The following is a 16,366-nucleotide window of genomic DNA, read 5'->3' on the forward strand; positions in this document are numbered from 1 at the left end:
ACCACTCCTACGCTTTTCAGTTCCACATTCTCATCACTCTTTCCAGAAAGAAGTTGCTTCTGAATTCTCTATTTAATTTCTGTATTTCTTGATGACTATCTTATATTGGTGGCCTCCAGTTATGCTCTTCCCCACATGTGAAAACATTCTCTCTATAAACACTCGATCAAAATCTTTCAACATTTTAAATAAATCTATTAGGTCACCCCTATAGATCAATCTTCAAGAGAAAAGAGACCCACTTGTTCATTATTTCCACTTTTGAATAACCTCCCATTTCTGGTAGCATCCGTGTAAATCTTCTCTGCATCCTCCCAAATGCCTCTATATCATCTTTATAATAGGATGACCAGAACTGCATGCAGTACTCTAAGTGTGGTCTAACCGAGGTTCAATACAGGTTTAGCATAACCTTCCTATTTTGCAATTCTATACCACTAGAAATAACCTCCACTGCTTAGTTATCTTTATTTTGTCTTTTTAAACTCTGTCACAATTTTTGTGATTTATGTAGTTGTACTCAGATATCCTATTGTTCCTCTACCCCACCTCGAGTCGTTTGTGCCAAGTAATAAGTGACCTCCATATTTTTCCTACCAAAATGTAATACCTCACAGCTATGTGTGTGGAACTTAATTAAAAATTATATGCCCATTCTGCGTATTTGTTAATGTTGTCCTTAATTTGTTGCAGTCCTCCTCAGTATAAATTTCCTCCAATTTGGTATCATTGGAAAATTTGGAAATTCTGTTTTTAGTTCCAAATTCTAAATCGTTAATATAAATAGTGAACATTAGTGGTTCCGTCATTGATCCTTTTGGAACACAACTATCCATCTTCTGCCAATGTGAATATCTGCCCTTTATCTCCAATCACTGATTTCAGTCTTGAAGCTAGCTCGCTATTCATTCTGCTGCTTATACCCTGACGTTACTCAGCAGGCTATTATTGGGTATCATAGCGAGGGTCTTTTGAAAATCTGGATACCTTACACTTCTTGCATGATCAATGTCTACCCACTCTATAACCTCTTCAAAAATTATGAGTTTGATCCAGCAGTACTTTCCCTGTTGAAATCCATGCTGATTATTCATTTTTATACTTTTGGTTTCTAGATGTTCTTCTATTTTCTCCATTAGTAAGGGTTCCATTATTTTCCAATATAAATGACAATCATACCCCTTGACCAACGAGCTGATTAGCTGAGACAAGCAGGGAGTACATAATTTAATTACCCTCGAAAGCGATTGATCCAATCCCGCTTTCTATTGTGCAATACAGCGACATCAAGTTGTTGTACTGTCAGTCTCGGATCAGTCTTTATCTGTTTAAAAGGGTTGCGCTCTCAATGCTGTTTCATTCAGTGTGTGTTTAAAAAAATGCGACGTGCTAGCTGCCGTGGCTGGGTGGTTAAAACGTTGGATTCGGAATATAATCGAATTGCTTCTGAGTAAGTTGGAGCCCTATTCACAATGAATCAGTAGCTGTAGGCATTTGCTCGTAATCCGCTCTGTTTGGAGGTCATTTGAGCTGCAATTGTTCTGAATTATTTTGCAGCAACTTTTAGGCCACCTGTTCCATCACGCTCAGCCAATCATCCACTCGTGTGAGTCCAGAGGATTGGGACATTTTTAAAATCCAGCAAAGAACGACTAAAAATATGATTAAAAGAGGGTAGATTATGAATGTTAATTTGAACGAAATATAAAAACAGATAGAAAGAGTTTCTACAGGTATGTAAAAAGGAAAAGAATGGCTAAAGTAAAGGTTAGTTTCCTGGAGGATGCGACTGGCGAATTAATAATCGAGAACAGGGAAATGGCAGAGACATTGAACAAATATTTTGTTTCAGTTCTCAAGGTAGAAGTCAGTAAAAATATCCAAATAGTGGATATTCCAAGGGCTATATGGGGGGAGGCACTTAATACTATCATTATCACTAATGAGGCAGTATGAGGTAAACCAATGGGACTAAAGGCGTACAAGTCCCCTGGACCTGATGGCCTATATCCAATGGATGCATTGGTTGTATTCTCAGGCTATAAGCCATCAGGTCCAGCGGTCCTATGGAGGACTTGCTTCCACTCCCAAAGTGAATTCTTTGATGGCTGAGCAGTCTGATACGAGAGCCACAGATCCTCTCACAGGTGGGACAGGCATTCGTCAGGGGAAGGGGTCGGTAGGGCTGGTTTGTCATACGCTCCTTCTGCTGCGTGCGCCTGGGCTCTTCATGCTCCTTGCATCGAGCCTCAAAGAGCTCAACGCCCTTTCGGATCGATTTTCTCCACCTCGGGCGATCTACGGCCAGGATCTCCCAGGTGTCAGTGGTGATGTCACACTTTACCAGCGAGGCTTTGAGGGTGCCCTTATAACATTTACGCTGTCCTCCTTTGGCTCGTTTACCATGAAGGAGCTCCGCATAAAGCATTTGCTTCGGGAGTCTCGAATCTGGCATGCGTACTATGTGGCCTGCCCAGCGAAGCTGATAGAGTGTGGTCAGTGCTTCAATACTGGGGATGTTACCCTGATGTTGATGCGCCTGTCCTGCCAGGAGATTTGCAGGATCTTGCGGAGACATCGTTGGTGATATATCTCCAGCGGCTTGAGGTGTCTTCTGCACATCGTTCATGACACAGACCCATACAGGAGGGCGGGTATTACTACAGCCCTGTAGACCATGAGTTTGGTGGTAGATTTGAGGGACTGGTCTTCAAACACTCTTTTTTCACAGGCGTCTGAAGGCTGCACTGGAGCACTGGAGGCGATGCTGTATCTCCATATCAATGTCTGCCTCTGTTGATAAGAGGCACCCCCTCATTTCCAATGGAATTCTTCCAGTCACACAACCTTCGTTCAATCAAAAGATATCTAGATTATGAATCAATTAGTTATTTATTTAAAACAAATCAAATTCAATTTTTTTTAAATAAAATGTAAATGTATTTATTTTCTTAAGTTGCTTAATATTTTATATTTGTAAATTGGCTTTCAGTCTGGGCTGGTTTTACGTCCCTCCCTGCTTACTGCCTGTCTATCACCTGTGGCTTCAATAACCTTCTGTGCCCCGCGTGGTCCTGAGCTCCACAGCACAATTGCCTTCAGGGATGATAGAAATCTCACTTTATTCTTTTAAAAGGGAACTGCGGTCAGTCAATGGTGATTCTGCATCTGGGTAAAATAGATGAGCTTGCAGTCCCCGATCATTCTGTATCTGTTTAAAAGGGCTGGTTGTCAGTTCCGGTTCATAATCTTTCCCTTTAAAACGGATGTTCTCATAAACCCAGGTCATCCTGTATAGTTTGAGAAAGAGTATGATTGCAGCTGCAATGACCGAATTGTTAAACTGTTGTGTTCCAAGTTACATTGGGGTTGCCTGCGCCGGGTTCGCACCCAGATCGCCGTGCATCTGTTCATTTACTCGAAATATGCTCATCTTTTCCTAAACCAACTCCTTGATTTTGCTCGCAATATACACAAAACACATTGTATGATGGTGGCAGCGGCCGCGTGGGCTAATGGATACGGCGTTTGACTTCGATTGTAACCGTGAACTTATCAAAAAACTGTAGATTCGAATCTTGCCGCGGTCAATTAAGTCGCTGCGTGAAATTTTATATTTGTTGCGATTATGCCGAAAAAACAACCATCTCTTCGAGTCACTCACCTGAAGTAAAGGAAGGCTGTTTGCGTTAACAATCTAATGGCAAGTGTTCATCATTGTCGATCTGCATGCACGGGCAGAGCAAGCTGTGAAGTGGACTTCCTTGCACATTATTACTGTCGGGTTACAAAAAGCAGGAGATTGAAAGGCTGACGCTTCACTGAACAATAGACGAGGGTGGCCAAGAAATTAAGGCGATGGACTACTAATCAATTTTGTTCTGCACGCATGGGTTCGAATCCCATCCTCATCGTATTTGTGCTCAGCTTTGACTCCCCTGCTCACTTTGTTAATCACATTAACCTCATCGCCGAATTTCACTTTCACTGACAAGGACGCTGCACTTTGCTCATGTCATGTCTCAAGTTAATAATATATTCGTCTAATGGATAACATTTGTCGGACTGCGGAGAGGGGGACTAATTCGATAGGTCTCTGAGTGACAGCATAAGCACGATGGGCCTAACATCTTTTCTCAATACCGTCAGAATCTGAGAGCTGCACTCTTCACTGTCGGCGGCTCGTTGGTTTCGGGGTATGATTCTCGCTTAGGAATGATCACATTTGAAATGCGACAGGTCTCGGGCCAAATCCTGAACGAGCCCCGCCATTTTTTATACAAATTTCCGCTCCTCACAGCCGCTTGACATGTGAGAAAACAAACATATTTCACCTTAAAACGTGTGATTTTGCGGCGATTGTTCCCACAGCGTCCAAATTCCAGAGCAAAGTGAAACTCACACAACTGAGTAAAGTTAAAGTATCTCAGAGGTACTCGGCTCTGTGACTCGTTGGATAACCTAAACCCGTGTTTAGTTCCGGCCAATAATTGATCAGTATAACTTCCTGTCTGTGCGCATCAGCTCTACTCAATGGGGATACGCATACATTCAGCGTCAATCTCCACCTCTGCCCTGAATTTGAATGTGTCTTGTTTCTCTAGAGCTGAAAGGATGAGAGAAGCTAGTTTTTGAATTAGTCTCTTGTTGCCGAATTCAAAGCGGACAGGAAATCAATCCGGGGTGTTCAAGCTTCCTGGTCTGATTAAAAGGCGTTGACAAATTATATTGTAGGCATGTTCTCATCTTCTGGCCTCAACATTAGGTTCAACGTATCGGGTGATAAGCACCGCTCCCATTGTCTGGTAATGGTTCTGCTATTCCCACTTACACCTCCTCTGGACCATCCTTTGATACGTTCTTGCCCGATTACCACCACATTGCCTTTCTCCATTGTGCCATTTATTATTTAATCGCTGCTGCGTTCCACTGTATCACAGACATTCCCATTTGACCTTTCTCGCTGCGTATTATTTCCAGGCGCAATTTTTGTTGAAAAATCTGTAATCTTGAACTTTCTCCTAAAATATAGGAATGATTATCCGACAGAACGTGAAACTGAGTTCTTCATCCACAGAATCTGCACGACCTGCTGTGTTTTACATATTTATCTGCTTTTATTCATCCTGTTTCCGTGTCCATTTTAAGGGGATGTGCTGTCTGTCTGGGATCATTCTCTGTCTATTTAAAATGGTGTGCTATCAGCTCTGCATCATGCTGTGTCTGTTTAAAAGCGATGTGCTGTCTGTCCCGGAATTCAAATTTCAAATTTCAAAACCTGCCTTGAGTGGGTGCAGGAATTTTAGTTTGTTTGTATGTTTGTGCAAACCAGTGTGTGTGCAAACGTGCTGTGCGATATTACTGTTGTGTGAGAAAAATGCATTACATGCAGCTTGAAACCGTGCTGATTTGATTGAACACTCTTTCGTGGAATCTCGGTCGGTTGAAGAATCTGCTGTGAGATTTTGCTATTCCACATCTGAAAGAAGGGAAAATACACAAATTAGAAATATAGCGATTTTATCGAGGGCTTGCGTGTGGGCTGTGTGATGTGATGACAACCTCAACCTTTATTTTCAAATTCAAATCAAATCAAATAAAATCAAGACAAGACGAGACAAGACAAGACAAGACATGACTAACTTTGGATATATATATATATATATATATGTCTAATTATATCCAATCCCAACTTTTTAACTTCCAAAATAAATGTACATTTTCTGTCCTGCCGACACGGAGCTCTATCACATTTGACCTCATTCACAGCACAAGCAGCTGCTGTCAGATCCAGCAGAAAGTCACACGCGACTTTAAAAGATCGCCTTTGTAGCCCACAGCTTCACTCGTGGCTTGTCTTCCACCATGGGCTTCCTGTGTTTGGATATTTATTGACTGCACCTCCTCATTTCCAATGGAATTCTTCCAGTCACACAGCCTTCGTTCAATCAAAAATATATGGATTAAGAATCAATTCTTTATTTATTTAAAACAAATCAAATTCAATTAAAAAAAAATTAAATGTATTTATTTTATTAAAATGTTAAATATATCTATATTTCAAAATTGGCTTTCAGTCTGTGCTGGTTTTACGTCCCTCCCTCTTTCCTGCCTGTCTATCACCTGTGGCTTCAATAACCGCCTCTGCCCCGCGTGGTCCTGAGCCCCACTGCACAATTGCCTTCAGTGATGATAGAAATCTCACTTTATTCTTTTAAAAGGGAACTGCTGTCAGTCCAGTCTCATTCTGCATATGGGTAAAAGGGATGTCCTTGCAGTCCCGGATCATTCTTGTTTGTTTAAACGGGCTGGTTGTCAGTTCCGGTTCATAATCTTTCCCTTTAAAACGGATTGTCTAATAAACCCGGGTCATCCTGTATAGTTTGAGAAGGAATATGATTTCAGCTGCAATGACCGAATTGTTAAATTGTTGTGTTCCCACTTACATTGGGGTTGCCTGCGCCGCTGCACACCCAGATCGCAGTGCATCTGTTCATTTACTCGAAATATGCTCATCTTTTCCAAAATTCACTCCTTGATATTGCAGTTTCCCCGAATTTGCTCGCAATATACACAACAGCACAATGGATGTTGCTGGCTGCGGCCGTGTGGCCTAATGGATAAGGCGTCTGACTTCGAATATGGTACCAAAGTTATCAGAAGATTGCAGGTTCGAGTCCTGCCACGGTCAACTTACCTAGCTACGTGAAATTTTATATTTTTTGTTGTGATTCTGCCGAGAAACCAACAATCTCTTCCAGTCACTCACCTGAAGCAAAGGAAGGCTGTTTGCTTTAAGAATATCATGGCAAGTTTTCATCATTGTCGATCTGCATGCACGGGCAGAGCAAGCAGTGAAGTGCACTTTCTTGCACATTATTTCTGTTTCGATACAAAAAGCAGGAGATTGAATGGCTGACTATGTGCAAAAGCAGAGACGAGGTGGCCGAGAGGTTAAGGTGATGGAATGCTAATCCATTGTACTCTGCACGAATGGGTTCGGATCCCATCATCGTCGTCGTTGGCTTACAGCTTGACCACGTTTGACATTCATATTTAACCTCATCGCGAAATTCCCCTTTTACTTACAGGGATGCTGTACTTTCCTCATGTCATGTCTCAAATTAATAATATATTCGTCAAAAGGAGAACGGTTGCAGAACAATGGCAAGGGGCACTAATTAGATAGGTATCTGAGAGACAGCACATGCACGATGGGCCATTATATCATTTCTCACACCGTCAGAATCTGAGAGCTGCGCTTTTCACTGTCGGCGGCTCGTTGATCCACGGGTATGATTCTCGCTTCGGAATGATCACATTTGAAATGCGAGAGGGCACGGGCCAAATACCGGAAGATCCCGCCATGTTTTATCAAATTTCCGCGTCTAACAGCCGCTCGACATGTAAGAAAACAGACATATTTCACGTCAAAACGTGTGATTTTATGCCGATGTTCCATAACCATCCAAATCCCAGAGCAAAGTGAAACCCGCCAACGTGAGTAGAGTTAAAATATCTCAGAGGTACTCGGCTCTGTGACTCGTTGGATAACCGAATCCCTTGTTTGGTTCCGGCCAATACTTGATCAGCATATCTTCCTGTCTGTACGCATACGTTCACCTCAATTGGGATAAGCATACATTCAGCGTCAATCTCCACCTCTGCCCTGAATATGAGTGCGTCCTGTTTCTCTAGAGCTGAAAAGATGAGAGAAGCTGCCTTTTGAATTCGTCCATTGGCTGCCGAATTTCTAAGCAGACAGGAAATCTATCCGGGCTGGCAAAGCTGCCTGATCTGATTAAAAGGCGGTGACACCTTATATTGTAGGCATGTTCTCGTCTTCTGGCCTCAACATTATGTTCAACGTATCGGATGATAAGCACCGGGCCCATTGTCTTGTAATGGTTCTGCTGTTCCCACTAACACCTCCTCTGGACCATCCTTTGTTACGTTATTTCCCGATTACCACCCACTTTGCCTTTCTCCATTGTGCCATTTATTATTATATCACACCTGCGTCCCACTGTATCACAGAAGTTTCCATTTGACCTTTCTCGCTGCGCATTCTTTCCAGGCGCTATTGTTGTTGAAAACATCTGTAATCTTTAACTTTTTCCTAAAATATCGGAATGATTATTCGACAGAACGTGAAACCGGATTCTTCTTCCACAAAATCGACACGACCTGCCGAGTTTTACATATTTATCTGTTTTTATTCATTCTATTTCTATGTCCCTTTTAAGGGGATGTGCTGTCTGTCCGAGATCATTCTCCGTCTCTTTAAAATGGTATGCTATTAGACCCTCATCATTCTGTGTCTGTTTAAAAGGGATGTGCTGTCTGTCCCGGATTTCCAATTTCAAATTTCAAAACGTGCCTTTGGAGGTTGAGGAATTTTAGTTTATTTGTGTGTTTGTGTAAGCTAGAGTGTGTGCAAACGTGCTGTGCGATCTTACTGTCATGTGAGAAAAATGCTTTACATGCAACTTGAAATCGTACTGATTTGACTGAACACTCCTTCGTTGACTCCCTGACGGTAGAAGAATCTGCTGTGGGATTTTGCTATTCCACATCTGAAAGAAGGGAAAATACACAAGTTAGAGTTATAGCGATTTGCGACAGGGCTTGCGTGTGGGCTGTGTGGCATGATGACATCCTCCATCCTTATTTTCAAATTTAAATCAAATCAAACCAAGACAAGACATGACTGCCTGACTGACTTTGTTTCTACATGTATATATATATATGTGCACATTTATATACAATCCCAAATTTTTTACTTCCAAAATAAATATGCTTTTTCTGTTCTGCCTGCGCTGGGTTCTATTACATTTGACCTCTTTCACAGCACAAACAGCTGCTGTCAGATCCAGCAGAAAGACACTCGCGACTTTAAAAGATCGCCCTTGTGGCCCACATCTTAGCTCATGGCTTGTCTTCCAACATGGGCTTACTGTGTTTGGGTATTTATTGACTGCACCCCTCATTTCTAATGGAATTCTTCTAGTCACACAGCCTTCGTTCAATCAAAAAATACATAGATTATGAATCAATTATTTATTTATTTAAAACAACTCAAATTCAATTTTTTTTAAATACAATTTAATTGCATTAATTTTCTTAAAATTTTAAATATTTGTATATTTCAGACTGGGCTGGTTTTACGTCCCTCCCTCCTTCCTGCATCTCTGTCACCTGTGGCTTCAATAACAGTCTCTGCCCCGCGTGGTCCTGAGCCCAACTGCACAATTGCTTTCAGGGATGATCGAAATCTCACTTTATTCTTTTAAAAGGGAACTGCTGTCAGTCAAGGGTTATTCTGCATCTGGGTAAAAGGCATGTCCTTGCAGTCCCGGATCATTCTGTGTCTGTTTAAATGGGCTGGTTGTCAGTTCCGGTTCATAATCTTTCCCTTTAAAACGGAATTTCTCATAAACCCGTGTCATCCTGGATTGTTTGAGAAGGAGTATGATTTCAGATGCAATGACCGAATTGTTAAACTGTTGTGTTCCAATTTACATTGGGCTTGCCTGCGCCGGTGCGTACCCAGATCGCAGTGCATCTGTTCTTTGACTCGATATATGCTCATCTTTTCCAAAATCCACTTCTTGATATTGCAGTGGCCCCGAATTTGCTCGCAATATACACAACAATACAATGGCTGGTGATAGCAGCGTCTGCGTGGCCTAATGGATAAGGTGTCTGACTTCGATTATATCTGCAAAGTTATCAGAATATTGCAGGTTCGAGTCCTGCCGCGGTCAACTTAATTTGCATCGTGAAATTTTATATTCTTTGTTGTGATTCTGCCGAGAAACCAACCATCTCTTCCAGTCACTCACCTGAAGCAAAGGAAGGCTGTTTGCTCAAAGAATCTCATGGCAAGTTTTCATCATTGTCGATCTGCATGCACGGGCAGAGCAAGCATTGAAGTGGACTTTCTTGCACATTATTTCTGTTCGGATACAAAAAGCAGGAGATTGAATGGCTGACGATGTGTTAAAGCAGAGACGAGGTGGCCAAGAGGTTAAGGCGATGGACTGGTATTCTATTGTACTCTGCACGCATGGGTTTGAATCTCGTTGGCTTGCAGCTTGACCACGTTTTGACATTCATATTTAACCTCATCGCCAAATTCCCCTTTTACTTGCAGGGATGCTGCACTTTCCTCATGTCATGTCTCAAATTAATAATATAGTCGTCAAAAGGAGCACAGTTGCAGGACAATGGCGAGCGGCACTAATTAGATACGTATATGAGAGACAGCACATGCACGAGGGGCCGACCATAATATCATTTCTCACCACCGTCAGAATCTGAGAGCTGCGCTTTTCACTGTCGGCGGCTCGTTGGTCCACGGCTATGATTCTCGCTTCGGAATGATCACATTTGAAATGCGAGAGGTCACGGTCCAAATCCAGGACGAGCCCTACATATTTTACTCAAATTTCCGCTTCTAACAACCGCTCCACATGTGAGAAAACAGACGTATTTCATGTTAAAACGTGTGATTTTACGACGATGTTCCATCAGCATCCAAATCTCAGAGCAAAGTGAAACCCGCCAAAGTGAGTAGAGTTAAAATATCTCAGAGGTACTCGGCTCTGTGCCTGGTTGCATCACCTAAACCCTTGTTTGGTTCCGGCCAATACTTGATCAGTACATCTTCCTGTCTGTTCGCGTAAATTCACCTCAATTGGGATAAGCATACATTCTGCGTCAATCTGCACCTCTGCCCTGAATATGAGTGCGTCCTGTTTCTCTCGAGCTGAAAAGATGAGAGAAGTTGCCTTTTGAATTCGTCCCTTGGCTGCCGAATTCAAAGCGGACAGGAAATCAATCCGGGCCGGCAAAGCTGCCTGGTCTGATTAAAAGGCGGTGACATCCTATATTGTAGGCATGTTCTCGTCTTCTGGCCTCAAAATTATGTTCAATGTATCGGATCATAAGCACCGCTCCCATTTTCTGGTAATGGTTCTGCTGTTCCCACGAACACCTCCTCTGGACCATTCTTTGTTATGTTATTGCCCGATTACCACCCACTTTGCTTTTCTCCATTGTGCCATTTATTATTTAATTACTCCTGCTTTCCACTGTATCACAGACGTTCCCATTTGACCTTTCTCGCTGCATATTTATTCCAGGCGCTATTTTTGACGAAAACATCTCTAATCTTTAACTTTTTCATGAAATATCGGAATGATTATCCGACAGAACGTGAAAACGGATTCTTCCTCCACGAAATCTGCACGTCCTGCCGAGTTTTACATAATTATCTGTTTTTATTCATTCTATTTCCGTGTCCCTTTTAAGGAGATGTGCTGTCTGTCCGAGACCATTCTCTGTCTCTTTAAAATAGTGTGCTATCAGACCCTCATCATTCTGTGTCTGTTTAAAAGGGATGTGCTGTCTGTCCCGGATTTCCAATTACAAATTTCAAAACCTGCCTTTGGAGGTTAAGGAATTTTATTTTGTTTGTTTGTTTGTGTAAGCTAGAGTGTGTGCAAACGTGCTGTGCGATCTTACTGTCATGTGAGAAAAATGCATTACATGCAACTTGAAACCGTACTGATTTCATTGAACCCTCCTTCGCGGACTATCTGACGGTAGATGAATCTGCTGTGGGATTTTGCTATTCCACATCTGAAAGAATGGATAATACACAAGTTAGAAATATAGCGATTTTCGGCAGGACTTGCGTGTGGGCTGTGTGACATGATGACATCCTCCATCCTTATTTTCAAATTCAAATCAAATCAAACCAAGACAATACATGACTGACTGACTGACTTTGTTTATATATGTATATATGTATATATATATATATATATATATGTGTATATTTATATATAATCCCAAATTTTTAACTTATAAAATAAATATGCTTTTTCTGTTCTGCCTGCGCTGGGCTCTATTACATTTAACCTCTTTCACAGCATAAGCAGCTGCTGTCAGATCCAGCAGAAAGATACACGCGACTTTAAAAGATCGCCCTTGTAGCCCACATCTTCCCTCATGGCTTGTCTTCCACCATGGGCTTACTGTGTTTGGGTCTTTATTGACTGCACCCCTGATTTCCAACGGAATTCTTCTAGTCACACAGCCTACGTTCAATCAAAAAATACATAGATTATGTATCAATTATTTATTTATTTAAAACAACTCAATTAATTTTTTTTAAATACAATTTAAATGCATTTATTTTCTTAAAATGTTAAATATTTATATATTTCAGACTGGGCTGGTTTTACGTCCCTCCTTCCTTCCTGCCTGTCTATCACCTGTGGCTTCAATAACAGTCTCTGCCCCGCGTGGTCCTGAGCCCCACTGCACAATTGCCTTCAGGGATGATCGAAATCTCACTTTATTCTTGAAAAAAAGGGAACTGCTGTCAGTCAAGGGTTATTCTGCATCTGGGTAAAAGTGATGTCCTTGCAGTCCCGGATCATTCTATGTCTGTTTAAATGGGCTGGTTGTCAGTTCCGGTTCATATTCTTTCCCATTTTAACGAATTTTCTCAAAATCCCGAGTCATCCTGTATAGTTTGAGAAGGAGTATGATTTCAGCTGCAATAACCGAATTGTTAAACTGTTGTGTTCCAATTTATATTGGGCTTGCCTGCGCCGGTGCGCACCCAGATCGCATTGCATCTGTTCATTGGCTCGAAATATGCTCATCTTTTCCAAAATCCACTCCTTCATTTTGCAGTTTCCCCGAATTTGCTCGCAATATACACAACAACACAATGGATGGTGCTGGCAACGGCCGCGTGGCCTAATGGCCCCTTGACTATCCATTGTTGGAATATTATTCGTGTCCTCTCACGTAAAGAATAATAGAAAATATTTTTTCAGAGTTTCTGCCATCTCCATGTTTCCCATTATTAACTCCCCGGTCTCGTCCTATTAGGAACCAAGATTTAAACTAGCCACGATTTTAATGTTTATATAGCGATAGAAACTCTTGCTATTGGCTTTTAAACGCTTCCCAATCTTCAGCCTCCCACCAGTTTTGGCCACATTATCTGTCCTTTTTTTTAAGTGGATTCCGTCCTTTATTTCTTTTGTTATCCATTGAAGGCCATCTTTTCTCTTTCGCCGTTCTTCCTCAGTGGAATATATTTTTCTGGAGATTCGTGAAATATCACCTTTTGTGTACACCGCTGTTCGCCAACTGTTCATCAAGCTAATGATTGGACATGAGGTTTGATTTTATAAAGTTAAAATAGAATTAACAAGTGTATAATGCATCCAGGGCAAGACTCGAACCTGCAAACGTCAGATAACATTCTGATTTATATAAGAATCACACACCTTATTATTTAAGTCACATCGCATCTGCTCTTAACATTCATGTAATGAGAGATTAAAGCCCTGATAATATTTATATCACTTCCATTATTTACACCCCAACAGCGGATGTGAACCATTCACTTATTGAAATATGAGAAGTCCGGGTGACCAAACACAATGCAAGCGTTTCCTCTCGTCCTCCTTTCCAGCTTTTCTGCTGCCCTAAGGTAACTTCGTTGCCTCTTGTCCTCCACAGAAAAGCTCATAATTCAATTAAATTAAACTACAGCTGAGGCTCTTAATCTATGCCGCTGACTGCATTTCACCAACTCCCTCCCACTTCGGTGCCAAACTTTTGCTCCCGAGCTGTCTACTTGAGGAGTGTCCCCCATTCGCAATTTCGCCCGTCACTGCCGTTACCTTCACCAATCGGCTGCTGAAATCCTGACCATGCCTTCGTTATCTTACTAGTCTACTCAACGCTCTCCTTACTGGCCTCCCACGATTTACCCTACGTAAACTTGAGGTCGTTCCAAAACTCTCTGGCTGTATCCAAATTCGCATCAATCCCATTCACCCAGCACCCTGATGCTCGCTCACCGATATTGGCTCGCGCTGAAGCAATGCTTGAATTTCAAAATTGGCATTGTTGTTTTCACACCTCCGTTATGACCCCGCCCCTCACAATGCCATTATGTTTGCCCACTCATAAGCCTGTCTATCTCACTTTGCAGATGTTTTATGTCCTCCTCACAATGTGTTTTTCCATCTATCTTTGTATATTCAACACATTTGGCTAAATTACACTCGGTCCTTTCATCCAAGACATTAATACGGATTGTAAATTGTTGAGGACCCAGAAGCCAGATACTGCGGCACCCCACTAGTGAGCTTTGCCAACTCTACAATGCCCCATTCATTCCGACTCTCTGTTTTTTGTTATTTAGCCAATGTTAATACATTACTCCCAACCCTATGAGCTTCTATCTTTTGCAGTAACCTATTATGTGGCAATTTATCGAATGCCTTCTAGAAGTCTAATTACACCACATGCACTGCTTCCCCCTTATCCACCTGCTCGTTACATCCTCAAAGCACTCCAGCAAATTTGCCAGGCATGATTTCCCTTTCAGAAAACAATGCCGATTCTGCTTTATTGCATCACGCTATTCCACATATCCCACAATGTGGGAACAGCCGGCTCAAGGGGAGAAAAATAGAGTGGAGACAGGGATTCATCAGTTCCGTGGGGCACGAAAAAGGTTGAAACGATGGTTTTACTTGGCTCTGCGGGGTTGGGCAACTATGCGGTTGGCGGCCGTGTGGGACGATCCGCAGAGAAGGGTAAGATCAGTGAAAGTCTTGGAATCGATTCGCTGATGGTCCAGGGTGAGCTAGGATGAGGTTTGGGTCTACGGGCAACTATTAATGATGAAACACGGTGATAGTTTTTATTTCTGTTTCTTTCAAAAAGACATAAGTATTAGAAGCAGGATTCAGCCATTCAGCCCCTCGAACTTGCTGCGCCATTCAATGAGGTCATGGCTGATTTTCTACCTCAACCCTACTTTCCTGCTTTGTCCCATATCCCTTGATGCCCTTAATATTCCTAAATCTATCGACCGCTGTCATGAATATATTCAAAGACTGAGCCTCCACAGCACTCTGGGGTATCTAATTCAAAAATATTCAGCACCCTCTGGGTGAAAATGTTTCTCCTCGTTTCAGTCCTAAATAGCAGATCTTTTATTCTGAGACAGTGTCCCCTGGTTCTAGACTACCAAGACAGAATAAACCTCCTCTCTGCATGTATGCTGTCAAGCACTGTCAGAATGTTGTCTATTTCAATGAGTTGCCTTCTCATTTTTCTAAGCTTGAGCGAATATATTCCTAGTCTACTCAATCTCTCTTCATCGAACCATCCCAACATCCCAGGAATCAGTCTGGTGAACTTTCCGTGCTCTCTCTGTATGCTTCCTGAGCTTAGCAGACCAAAACTGGACACATTCATTGCACTCCAAACAAATTAACGGCTGTGAACCTTTCACTGATTGAGAAACTAAAATTCCAAAGTTAATCTACATTCCGTACACTTCCTCTGCTGCCGTCAGTAAGTTTCTTGGCTTCTTGACTTCTTTCCAAATCCTCCTCAATCCCATAACTTAAACCACAGTCCATTAAACTAAACCGCTGACTGCATGCAATCAAATCCTTCCTCACTGGCAGCCAACATTTTACCTCTGAGCTATGGAGTATCCCACGTGCGTCACATCAGCCATCTCAACACTTGCCTCTGCGCAGCTACTGCTGAAATCCTTATCCATGCATTTGTTGCCTCTGGACTGGACTATTCCAATGCCCTCCTGGCTGGCCACCCACGTTCTACGCTATGTAAACTTGTGCTCATCCAAAAAATTGATGCCTGTCTCCGAACTGGCACCAAGCCCGTTCAACCTTCGCCCCTGTGCTCGCTGTCCTACATTAGCTGCCTGTTAAGTAACTCATAGGATTATAAAATCTCATCCTTGCTTCCAAATCGCTCCATGACCTCGACCCTCCCTATCTGTCATTTCCTCCAGCTCCATAACCCCGTGACATATCTTCACTCCTCCAATCCTGTCTCGTTGTGCATCCCTGATTATAATTACGCCACCATTCACTGCCACACCTTCAGTTTCCTGTGCCCTTAGTTCTGGAATTCCATTACGAGATCTCTGAATCCCTCTAACTCTTTCTCGTCATAGAATAATAGAAATAATACGACACCGAGGGAAGCCATTTGTGCCATTGTGTCTCTGCCCGCTGACAAATAGCTAACCAGCCGAATCCAACACCCAACACGAGGTCCGTCGCCCTGTAGGATACGGTTCTTTAAGTGCACATCCAAGAACCTCATAAATAGTGGTGGTGGTTTCTGCGTCTCCATCCTTTCAGCAAGTGAGTTCCAGACAGCCATCATCATCTGGATAAATGTATTCCCCACATCTCCTCTCTAATCATGATACCAACTACTTTGCTTCGATGCGCCTGGTTTTTGACCCCTCTGCTAAGGCAAATGTGCTTTCTAATAT

General features: G+C 42.3%; 1 non-coding gene across 1 annotated transcript; it reads left to right on the forward strand.

The window, feature by feature from the left end:
• The first annotated feature begins 6,602 nt into the window (after positions 1-6,602).
• On the forward strand, positions 6,603-6,691 carry trnar-ucg (transfer RNA arginine (anticodon UCG)). Its single transcript is given in 2 exon segments — positions 6,603-6,639; positions 6,656-6,691. It is a non-coding gene; the product is annotated as a tRNA-Arg (tRNA).
• The last annotated feature ends 9,675 nt before the right edge of the window (positions 6,692-16,366 follow it).

Source organism: Pristiophorus japonicus, unplaced genomic scaffold (assembly GCF_044704955.1).
Source record: "Pristiophorus japonicus isolate sPriJap1 unplaced genomic scaffold, sPriJap1.hap1 HAP1_SCAFFOLD_42, whole genome shotgun sequence".
NCBI classification, from domain to species: domain Eukaryota; kingdom Metazoa; phylum Chordata; class Chondrichthyes; family Pristiophoridae; genus Pristiophorus; species Pristiophorus japonicus.